Raw genomic sequence first — 12,086 nt, 5'->3', positions numbered from 1 at the left:
AGTAGAGATGGGGTTTCTCCATGTTGGTCAGGCTGATCTCGGACTCCCAACCTCAGGTGATCTGCCCGCCTGGGCCTCCCAAAGTGCTGGGATTACAGGCGTCAGCCACCTTGCCCTGCCTAGTTACTTTTTAATAGCAACTTTAAAACAGTATCATTAAATACTTCACATATTATAAAGATATAAAGAATAGCATAATGAACATTTCTGGATTCACCACCTAGTTTAAGATTTAGAATGTTAAAAATAGAGTTGAAATTTAAACATGAACATTGACAGAATTTTTAGTAAAAAGTAGCCTAATCTCTACCAAACTTTAAAATTTTTTTAAAAGAGACATTTTATTTATGTATTTATTATTTTTTAAAATTATTATTATTTTTGTAGAGATAGGGTTTCACTATTTTGCCCAGGCTGCTCTTGAACTCCTGGACTCAAGCTTTTTCCCTCATCTTTGAATTAGGGGAAATAATAGCGCCTACCTCACATTAGTGTTTTGCCCTCTGCAATATGATAATAAATGCAAAAGAACTTTTTATGCACAGAAGATTGTAGGAAAAAAACAATGATTAATTCATTTTTAATCTTTCATCTCTCACTATTTGACTCTGACAGGTGCCATCCAGATTCCAACAGTGTCTTTTGGCTCTGAGAAGGCCAATACCACAGCCCTGGTTGAGTTTGGAAAATACATTTATAAAGGTCAGCTGCAAATCAGGGGCAAGGGGTGGGTGGTAGAAACAGCAATGGAGACACCGTTCTTTTACAAAGTGATAACGAGTTTATTTTGCGACTGATCAGAGGACAATCTAATTCCCATGGACAGAGTAGAGACTGTAGATTTGCTCTTGGAAAAACTAAGCCACCATATGTAGGGCAAAGATTGAGAGTTCATCCAGCCATTGCATGAGAGTATAAACTCTCTCAAACTTTGCCCTACGTATGTGTCATTCAATAAATGTTAAATCATCAAAAGGTAGAACTAGGGTTTCCTTCTACTTATGCAACTGCCCAGAACTATGTTCCATGCTCCTCCCACCCCTACCTCCTTACACACCCCCACACACCTGTACACATACACTCCATGTACTCAGGCCTACTCCAGATTCATTACTAACACATTTCTAGGCTTCTAGGCAGTCAACAACTTTGAACTATAACATCAGTCCTTTTCCCTCATGCCCACTACCCATTGAGTACAGAACTGAGGATGGATGGGTCAGAGGAAAAAAGGATTCTTGGAACTCCTCCCTCTCCTTGTGAAAATCTCATGGAGAGTAGTGAGATTACCTTCCTAAATCTAACTAAAAACAACCCCTCCGAAGTTGTTGGAGGTGGGAGAAGCTGGTCTAGGAGCAGCAAGTAGCCCCCTCTCTAACACCCTGAGACAAATGGCTCTGGGATTAGCCATGCATGGTCGCTCGCACCTGTAGTCCTAGTTACAGGAGGCTGAGGTGGGAGGATCACTTGAGTCCGGGAGTTCAAGGCTACAGTGAGCTATGAATGTGCCACTGTGCTCAAGCATAAGTGAGAGTTCAAGACCTTGTCCCTGAAAAAAAAAAAAAAAAAGAAGAAGAAGGAAAAAACAAAAATGAGTGGCTCAGGGATTAATGCCCAGTAGCCAAGCTGAGGCCAGGCTGGAAAGGCTGGAAGTCTTTACTAAATAGGAGATAAACGCAGGAAAATAAAAGTATAGTGACAGTGAACTAGATAAGCTAGGTGACAAGATAAAACCATATTCTTCTTCAGTTTTTGGGTATCCACAGAAGTATATGTGAATTCTTCCAAAAAGCCCAGAGAGAGAGAAAATCTATTTCTCCTATGTAGCTAAGGTCGCTTGAATAATTGACCCTAGGAACATCTACACCTGCACACAGAAGTATGACCTTGTGCTAAACAGAATAATCTTTATGTTCACATAACACATACACTAGATGTGTGGCTTTTTAAAAAGAAAAATGTCTCTGAATTTTTAAATATAATATTTAAATATAATTTGGTTAATGGGGCCTACTAATTTAAGATAATAATTTAATATAATTTGATTAATGAGGTCTCCTATGGTCAAAATTTAATGCATCCCTCATCTGCATAGCCCTTTAACACGTACTTGTGATAGCATGTTATGGGTCTGACCAAGCCTGAGCTTGAGATATTGACCATCTTAATAGTGAGTCTTTTTGTTTTGAGATGGAGTTTTGCTCTTTTCACCATGCTGGAGTGCAATGAACTTAAACTATACCCTAGAATAAATGGACTTCACTGGTATTTACAGACCATTCTACCTAACAATTCAGAATATACATTTTTTTCATCAGCACATGGAACGTTCTCCAAGATAGACCATTTGATCGGCCACAAAACAAATCTCAATAAATTTAAGAAAATCAAAATCATATCAAATACTCTCTCAGGTTACAGTGGAATAAAATTGGAAATTAGCTCTAAAAGGAACCCCCAAAACTATACAAATATGTGGAAATTAAATAATCTGCTCCTGAATGACCTTTGGATCAATAATGAAATAAAAATGGAAATTAAAAAATTATTTGAGCTGAATGATAATAGTGACAGAACATGTTAAAACCTCTTGGATACAGCAAAAGCGATGCTAAGAGGAAAGTTCATAGCATTAAATGCCTACATCAAAAATGTGAAAGAACACAAATAGACAACCTAAGATCACACTTCAAGGGACTAGAGAAACAAGAACAAACCAAACCCAAACCCAGCAGAAGATAAGAAATAGCAAAAGTCAGAGCAGAACTAAATGAAATTGAAACAAACAAACAAAAAAGATACAAAAGATAAATGAAACAAAAAGATGGTTCTTTGAAAAGATAAACAAAATTGATAGACCGTTAGCGAGATTAATCAAGAACAGAGAGAAGATCCAAATAAGCTCAATTAGAAATGAAACAGAAGATATTACAACTGATACCATAGAAATACAAAAGATCATTCAAGGCTACTATGAACACCTTTATGCACACAAACTAGAAAATCTAGAGGAGATGGATAAATTCCTGGGAATATACAACCCTCCTAGGTTAAACTGGGAATAAATAGAAACTCTGAACAGACCAATAACAAGTAGTGAGATTGAAATGGTAATTAAAAATTTGCCAACAAAACAAAGCCCAGGATCAGATGGATTCACAACTGCATTCTATCAGGCATTCAAAGAAGAATTGGTACCAATCTTACTGAAACTATTCCATAAGATAGAGAAAGATGGAATCCTCCCTAAATCATTCTACGAAGTCAGTATCACCCTAATACCAAAACAAGAAAAGGACATAACAAAAAAAGAAAACTACAGACCGATATCCCTGATGAACATAGATGTGAAAATCCTCAATAAAATACTAGCTAACTGAATCCAACAGCATATCAAAAAGATAATACACCATGATCAAGTGGGTTTCATGCCAGGAATGCAGGGATGGTTTAACATACACAAGTCAATAAATGCAATACATCACATAAGCAGAATTAAGAACAAAAATTATATAATCATCTCAATGGATGCAGAAAAAGCATTTGACAAAATCCAGCATCACTTTATGATGAAAACCATCAGCAAAGTCAGCATAGAAGGGACATGATTCAAGGCAATAAAAGCCATCTGTGAAAAACCCACAGCTGATGTTACAGCAAATGGAGAAAAGTGGAAAGCATTCCCTGTGAGAACTGGAACAAGAAAAGGATGCCTGCTTTCACCAATGCTATTCAATATTGTACTGGAAGTCCTAGCCAGAGTAATCAGACGAGAAAGAAATAAAGGACATCCAAATTGCAAAACAGAAAGTCAAAATGTCACTATTCACTGATATAATGACATGATATGATGACATAATTGTATACCTAGAAAACCCTAAAGACCCATCCATAAAGTTCCTAGATGTGATAAACGAATTCAGTAAAGTTTCAGGATACAAAATCAATGTATACAAATCAGCAGTACTGCTAGATAACACCAACAACCAAACTAATAATCAAATAAAGAACTCAACTCCTTTTACAACAGCTGCAACAAAATTAAATACTTAGGAATATACCTAACCCAGGAGGTGGAAGATCTCTACAACGAAAACTACAAAAAAACTCCTGAAAGAAATCATAGATGACACAAACAAATGGAAACATATCCTATGCTCACAAATGGGTAGAAACAATATTATGAAAATGAGCATACTACCAAAAGCAATCTACAAATTCAATGCAATTCCCATCAAAATACCATCATAATTCTTCACAGAACTAAAACAAATATTAAAATTCATGTGGAACCAAAAATGAGCCTGCATAGCCAAAGCAAGACTAAATGAAAAGAAGAAATCTGGAAGCATCACATTACCAGACTGAAGCAGGACTAACTTGTCTGTCATAACGTAAAAGAGTCTTGGAAGATGTCCGGGGTCCGGGGTCTAAAACCCCTTGTGGCCTTTGGAACAGCAAGCTCTATGCCAAAGAGTGGAAGGCTGTCCTGACATGCCAAACTCTAAGCCGAGGGCATAAAACCCCTTGTGGCTTGTATGGAATCAAGGACTCAGGGCGTAAACCCCCTTGTAGCCTCTGGAATGTGCACAGACTTGTTGGTTCCTTGCTTCTTACTCGTAAACATGTCCTCCATTATCTCTAGCAGCAGAGCACATTCTATATGCGTCAAAGAAAATGCTAAACCATCACAGCTACGCTTAATGCACCACTACCTTTCTGTCCCCATGTCCTCATGCCCTCACCTGTTTACTCCCACATCCGCACGTCCTCACCACCTGCTTCTTTTCTTGGTCACCAATAAATAGTGTGGGCTCCCAGAGCTTGGGGCCTTGACAGCCTCCAATCTAGTGTTGGCCATTTGGACCCACTTTATGCACTTTTAACTTGTCTTTTCTCATTCCTTTGACCCCGCTGGACTTTGTAGTCCCCACAGCCTGGTGTTGGGCCTGATCACCCCAACATTTCTGGCACCCAATGTGGGGCTATGAAGACCCCAGTAAAGGAACGCTAGAATGTGTGGAAGTGGAGGACACATCAACAAGGGACACGCAAGGATGACTGAAAGAAGCTTGGTGGGTAAGCTGGGCACTCTGAAGAACCAGGGTAACAATGGGACAAAAAGAAAGTAAACATTCTGCTTATTTAAACTTTCTAAGGCATTTATTACTGAGAGGGGGTGTGAAAGTTAGTCCTCAGAATTTATTAACACTCTTTAATACAATGTAGCAGTTTTGCCCATGGTTCTCAGAACAAGGGACAATGGAGTTAGATGAATAGGAAAGAATTGGCAGAGGTCTAAAATAGGTGCATAAAGAAGGAGCCAAAATTCCAGTTTCTGTTTGGTCAGTGTTGTTGTTGATAAAGGCAGGTCTTGAGCCATTTCAAACAGATGATGAGGCAGATTCAGATGAGGAAGAGGCAGACAAGTGTAAAAAATTAACTTCAGATTCTGAATGTGAGGAACAGTGACCATAGGAAATTAAAGAAAAGAAAGGGAAACGAAAACAGATATATTTTAGTAGCCCATTGGTTCCACCTGCTGAATTAAGTGAATGGCCATCTCCTTCCTCTCCCTCTAATGGGCGAGAAGATGAATTAGCTGCAAAACTTACTACTCTAGTAGCTGCAACATTAAAACCTGGAGGAAGTGGTGATGCTATACAAAATTATATTTAGAAGGTTAGAGCTGAAGGAGACCTACAAGCATGGCAATTTCCCATTACTACAATCCAGCAAGGAGGACAGAATATAGCTAATTGGGCCCAACTTTCCTTTTAAGTCGTTAAAGGAATTAAAGCAAGCCATTAGTCAATATGGGCCAAATTCTCCTTTTGTACAAACTTTACTAAAAAATGTGACTCTTGATAACAGATTAATACCATATGACTGGGTACTTTAACAAAGTCTCTTCTCCCTCCATCTCAGCACTTGCAGTTTAAAACCTGGTGGGTTGATGAAGCTCAAACTCAGGCAAGAGAAAACACCCAAACACAGCCACCTGTGCCTGTTTCCTTTGAACGGTTAATGGGGTTGGGCCCTAACTGGGGCTGATTAGACAATTAAGCAGTAATGGAGGATGTTGCTATTGTTCAGTTATGCACTGTGTGTTTACGGGCATGGGAAAAAATAAATGTTACAGGAGAAATATGTCCTTCTTTCAGTTCTGTCCAACAAGGACCTAAAGAACCATATACTGACTTTATTGCTCAGCTCCAAGAGGCCGTGCATAAAGCTATAACTGATAAAACAGCTCAAGACATGGTAATACAACTTCTTGCATATGATAATGCTAATGCCGAGTTATAGAGTGAAGCTGCTATTAGACCTATGTGAGGGAAGCCTCATTTGACTGAATATATTAAGGCTTGTGATGGCACTGGGGTAATTTACATAAGGCTACTCTTTTAGCTCAAACTATGGCTGGATTAAAGGTGGGAAAAAATATGCCCCATTTCTCAGGCTCTTGTTTTAATTGTGGGCAATTTGGACACACAAAAAAGGAATGTAGAAAAGGAAATCAAAAGGCAAAAACTGTTACCATCAATCAATAGAATAGTCCTGGTGTATGCTCTAGTGTAAGAAAGGCAATCACAGGGCAAATCAGTGTCATTCTAAATTTAGCAAAGATGGGCAACCTCTTTCAGGAAATGGGAAGAGGGGCCCACCTTGGGCCCCTCAACAAACTGAGGCATATCCAGCACAGCCAGTCCCCTTACAAAAGTACAACAGTTGTATCCCGCCACAGCAGGCAGTGCTGCGTAGATCTTTGTAGCACAGTTCCCATTTCCTTACTTCCTGGGGAGCCACCAAAGAAGGTCCCCAGGGGAGTTAGGGGCACTTTACCCTCAGGAACAGTTGGTCTATTGCTTGGAAGGTCTAGTTTAAATTTAAGAAGTGTCACTGTACATACAAGAAGAATTGATTCTGATTATACTGGAGAGATTCAATTAGTTATTAGTTCCTCAATTCCATGGTCTGCTTCCCCAGGAGAAAGAATTGCTCAATATTTACTGTTACCTTATACAAAGCTAGGAAGTAGTACAGTAAAAGGAACAGGAGGGTTTGGTAGTAGTAACCTAGCAGGAAAAGCTATATATTGGGATAATCAAGTGTCAGACAAAAGACCTATTTGTACAGTAACCATTCAAGGAAAAGATTTTGAGGGGCTAGTACATACTGGAGCTGATGTTTCTATTATTGGTTTAAATCAATGGCCCCAGCATTGGCCAAAACAAAAGGCATCCATTGGTATTGTTGGAGTAGGGGCTACCTCAGAAAAATTTTGAAGTTCTTTAATTTTGCCATGCCAGGGGCTGGATGGCCAAGAAGGGATAATTCAACCTATTATTACACCTATTCCTGTCAATCTATGGGGTAGAGACTTATTACAACAATGGGGTGCTGAAATATGTATTGCTGTGGATCAGTATAATAATAAGAGTAAACAAATGATGATAAAAATGGGATATCTCACAGGGAAAGGACTGGGAAAAAATGAAAATGGCCAACCAGAACATTTAGAACTAAAAGGGCAAACAGATAGAACTGGACTAGGGTATCATTTTTTGGAGTGGCCATTGCTGAGCCTTTGGCTCCCATTCCTCTTGTTTGGTTAACTGACAAATGAATTTGGGTGGAGCAATGGCCACTGAAACAGGGAAAACTGGAGGTTTTAAAAGAATTGATACAGGAACAGGTGCAAAAGGGACATATAGAGCCTACTTTCTCCCCTTGGAATTCTCCTGTGTTTGTTATTAAGAAAAAAATCAAGGAAATGGAGAATGTTAACAGATTTGAGGGCTGTTAATGCTGTAATTCAACCCATGGGCACATTGCAACCAGGGCTGCCTTCTCCAACAATGATCCCAAAATACTGGCCTCTGATAGTGATAGATTTAAAAGATTGCTTCTTTACCAGTCCTTTAGCTGCCCAAGATTATGAAAAATTTGCTTTTACTGTTCCTGCTATAAAGAACAAAGAACAAGTGGACAGATACCATTGGAAAGTACTACCACAGGACATGTTAAATAGCCCAACTATTTGTCAAACTTATGTTGGAAAAGCTATTAAGCTAGTTAGAGAACAATTTAAAGAATGTTATATCATACATTACATGGATAATATTTTATGTGCAGCTGAAACTAGAAAGGAGTTAATGCTATGCTACAAACAGTTAGAAAAGGCTGTGACTGCAACAGGGTTAATCATAGCCCCTGATAAAATCCAAACTTCTACTCTCTTTCAATATTTAGGAATGAAAGTAGAACAAAGTACTATTAAGCCTCAAAAAGTTCAAATTAGAAGAGATAATTTAAAAACTCTAAATGATTTTCAAAAATTATTAAGAGACATTAATTGGATTCATCCCACTTTAGGCATTCCTACTTATGCTATGTCTCAGCTCTTTTCTACCTTATGAGTTGATTCTGATCTTAACAGTAAACACTCTCTGTCCAAAGAGGCGTTAGAGGCACTTCAATTAGTTGAAGGAAAAATTCAACAGGCACAAGTGACTCGAATTAACCCTATGCAGCCATAACTGTTTTTAGTTTTTCCTACTAAACATTCACCAACACGTGTTATTGTTCAACAAGATGATTTCGTTGAGTGACTTTCTCTACCTCACAATACAACTAAAATGCTCACTCTGTACTTAAATCAAATTGCTGTACTAGTAGGACAAGCAAGGCTGTGCACAACAAAGTTAATGGGATATAATCCAAATCAAATTATAGTTCCATTAAACAAACAACAAATTCAGCAGGCTTGTATTAATTCCCAGGAATGGCAAATTAATGTGGCAGGTTTTATTGGTGGTCTTGATAATCATTATCCTAAATCCAAAATATTCCAATTTCTTACATTAACATCATGGATATTGCCTTCCATTACTCAAAAAACCCCTATTGAAGGGGCCATCACTGTTTTTACTGATGGATCTAGTAATGGAAAAGCCTCATTTGTGGGACCTCAACAACAAGTTTTTCAAACTGACTTTGCTTCTGCTCAAAGGGCTGAACTTATGACTATGACTGTGATAACAGTGTTAAAAACTTTTAAACAGCCAGTAAACATTGTTTCTGATTCAGCCTATGTAGTGCAAGCCACACAAAATATTGAATGTGCCTTAATTCAAAATGTGGCTAATGACCAACTTAATGCTTTTATTTCATTCTTTACAACAAGCAGTACAACAAAGGCATTCCCCTTTCTGTAGCACTCATATGAGAGCATATACTAACCTCCCTGGCCCTTTAACTAAACTTAATCAAAGGGCAGATAATTATATGGGGAAGAGGATTTGCTTGTGCCTCTCCAGATAACAATCAGGCACCTGTGTGGGTGCCCACCAAACATCTGAAGATCTACTATGAGCCACACCAGGAAGAGAGGACTCTGGGAAGAGCCAGAGCTCCTGATATGAGTGATGGCACAAATGAACATCTCAGAGACAAAGGAGAAGACCAAGTATACTTGTCAAGCAGATCCTCCAACATGGGTGCAAATAAAAAAACTGGCACAGATGGCAGAGGGCAACTTGATGGCACAAAACAAACCAAAGACAACTAGTAATTTAATGGTGGCTTTGATGGCTGTGCTCACCATTGCCGCGAGTATTCCCCCAGTAACAGCTGAAACAAAAAACAATTATACTTATTGGGCATATATTCCTTTCCACTACTTCTATGGCCAGTAACATGGTTAGACCCCCCCAGTGGAGGTATACACTAATGATAGTTTTTGGATGCCTGGTTCTACTGTTGATAGAGGCCCATCTCACCCCCAAGAGGAGGGAACAATTATGAATATCTCATTGGGATTTGAGCATTTACCTATTTGCTTGGGAAAAGCCAATGGGTGTTCACCTCCTAGTCATCAGTCTTGGCTGGCAATAATGCCTGAACGTAATGTCTCCATAGCACAATTGCATATGCTTTCTGGTCTTAGTATTTATCACAATGATTATGCTTCTGTAACTGAAGTTACCGCCCTCAAAAACCTATCTGTAAAGTGGATTGGACATGGTCAGAAAAAATGAAGGCATTTTCTTTGGAAGATTGTATCACATGGAAAGCAAAGGTGTTGCATAATGATTCATATGGCATCATTATTGATTGGTCCCCTAAAGGGGCATTTATGGGGCTCACCTCTCAATCTGTAAGTAATGGTCACCCTGCATCTAAACAAAATAATCAGATGGTGGACACTATAAGAAGTATAGCAAGAGATCCTATTATTTGGGCATATGGTGGTATAGTGGTCCCTCAGCCCCAAATGATATGGCCTGCTGTAGGAGCAGAACATAAGGAGTTATGGAAAATATTAATGGCACTAAAAAAAGATAAAGATTTGGAAAGGGAAATATACTAAACCAACCCAATATAGTCCTAATTACATGTTAGAATTGGCTCACAATGATTCAGTCTGGATACAGAGTTGTGTCCATCCACCTTTCCTGTTTGTAGTGGGGGATTTAAAACTTGATCTCCTTGATCATCATGTGACTTGTCAATAATGTAGACTGTTTTCTTGTGTGAATTCTTCCTTGTATAACACTGATCATTCTATTTTAGTGGTAAGAGCCCGAGAAGGAGTATGGATACCTGTGAAGTTTTCCCATCCCTCGGAAGCCTCTCCTTCTGTGCATATTATTACTGAAATTCTTCAAAAGATTTTGAGGTGCTCTCGGCATTTCATTGCTACTTTAATTTTCATTATTATGGGATTGATTGCTATGTAAATAATTGGCAGAAAAATTCTACTCTGCTGTGGAATTACCAAAGTAATATAGACCAGAAACTAGCTGATCAAATTAATGATCTCCAACAAACTGTAATGTGGCTAGGAGACAGTGTAGTTAGTTTAGAATATAAAATGCTGTTACAATGTGATTGGAATACCTCTGATTTTTGCTTTACTCCTCATCTGTATAATGAAACAGAGCATGAGTGGGAAGAAGTTAAGAAACATTTAAAAGATCATACTAGAAATTTATCTTTGGATATTACAAAACTAAAGGAGCAAATATTTCAAGCCTCTCAGGCACATCTGACACTAACACCAGGAACTGAACTGCTTGAAGGAGCTGCAGACGGATTAGCAGCTATTAACCTGCTTAAATGGATCAAGACACTGGGAGGCTCTGTGATTTCAATGATCGTGCTTTTAATCTATGTTGTTTGTTTTTATATAGTCTGTAGATGTGGAAGCCACCTCTGGAGAGAAAGCTGCCACCGAGGACAAGCAATGATAGCTGTGGTGGTTTTGCAAAAATGAAAAGGAAGACAAGCACCCAGCTATAGTTACCAAAAAAACATGGCACTGTATTAAAATAGGTGTGTGTTCTGTCCCAGTGGAACAGAATAGAGAACCCAGAAACAAAGCCAAATATTTACAGCCAACTGATCTCTGACAAAGCAAACAAAAACAAAGTGGGGAAAGGACACCCCATTCCACAAATGGTGCAGGGATAATTGGCCAGCCACGTGTAGAAAAATGAAGCTGGATCCTCGTCTCTCACTTTATACAAAAATCAATTCAAAATGGGTCAAAGTCTTAACTCTAAGACCTGAAAACATAACAATTCTAGAAAATAACAATGGAAAAGCTCTTCTAGACATTGGTTTAGACAAAGAGTTCATGACCAAGAACCCAAAAGCAAATGCAATAAAAATGAAGATAAATAGATGGGACCTAATTAAACTAAAAAGCTTCTGCAAGGCAAAAGAAATAATCAGCAGAGCAAACAGACAACCCACAGAGTGGGAGAAAATATTTGCAAACTGTTCTTCTGACAATAGACTAATATCCAGAATCTACAAGGAACTCAAACAAATTAGCAAGAAAAAACACTTGTTTTGTGTTTGTTCTGTAAATCAGCAAGGAAAACAATCACATAATTTCATTAAAAAGTGGGTAAAGGACATGAATAGACAATTCATAAGAAGATATACAAATGGCCAACAAACATATGAAAAAATGCTCAACATCACTAATTATTAGGGAAATGTAAATCTAAACCACAAGGAGATACCATTTTACTTTTGCAAGAATGGTCATAATTTAAAAAAACAAACAGATG

General features: G+C 38.3%; 1 long non-coding RNA gene across 1 annotated transcript in view; it reads left to right on the top strand.

The window, feature by feature from the left end:
* The first annotated feature begins 8,946 nt into the window (after nt 1-8,946).
* The window catches only part of LOC140710186 (uncharacterized), a 37,976-nt gene continuing 34,836 nt past the window's right edge, over nt 8,947-12,086 (top strand). Inside the window, exons 1-2 of the long non-coding RNA XR_012091130.1 lie at nt 8,947-9,472; nt 9,721-9,725. This is a non-coding gene — a long non-coding RNA (uncharacterized lncRNA). The remainder of the gene's footprint in view (nt 9,473-9,720; nt 9,726-12,086) is intronic.

Source organism: Chlorocebus sabaeus, chromosome 25 (genome assembly GCF_047675955.1).
Source record: "Chlorocebus sabaeus isolate Y175 chromosome 25, mChlSab1.0.hap1, whole genome shotgun sequence".
NCBI lineage: Eukaryota > Metazoa > Chordata > Mammalia > Primates > Cercopithecidae > Chlorocebus > Chlorocebus sabaeus.
Note: the sequence above shows the minus strand (reverse complement) of the source record. Positions and strands in the feature narration are given on the sequence as shown.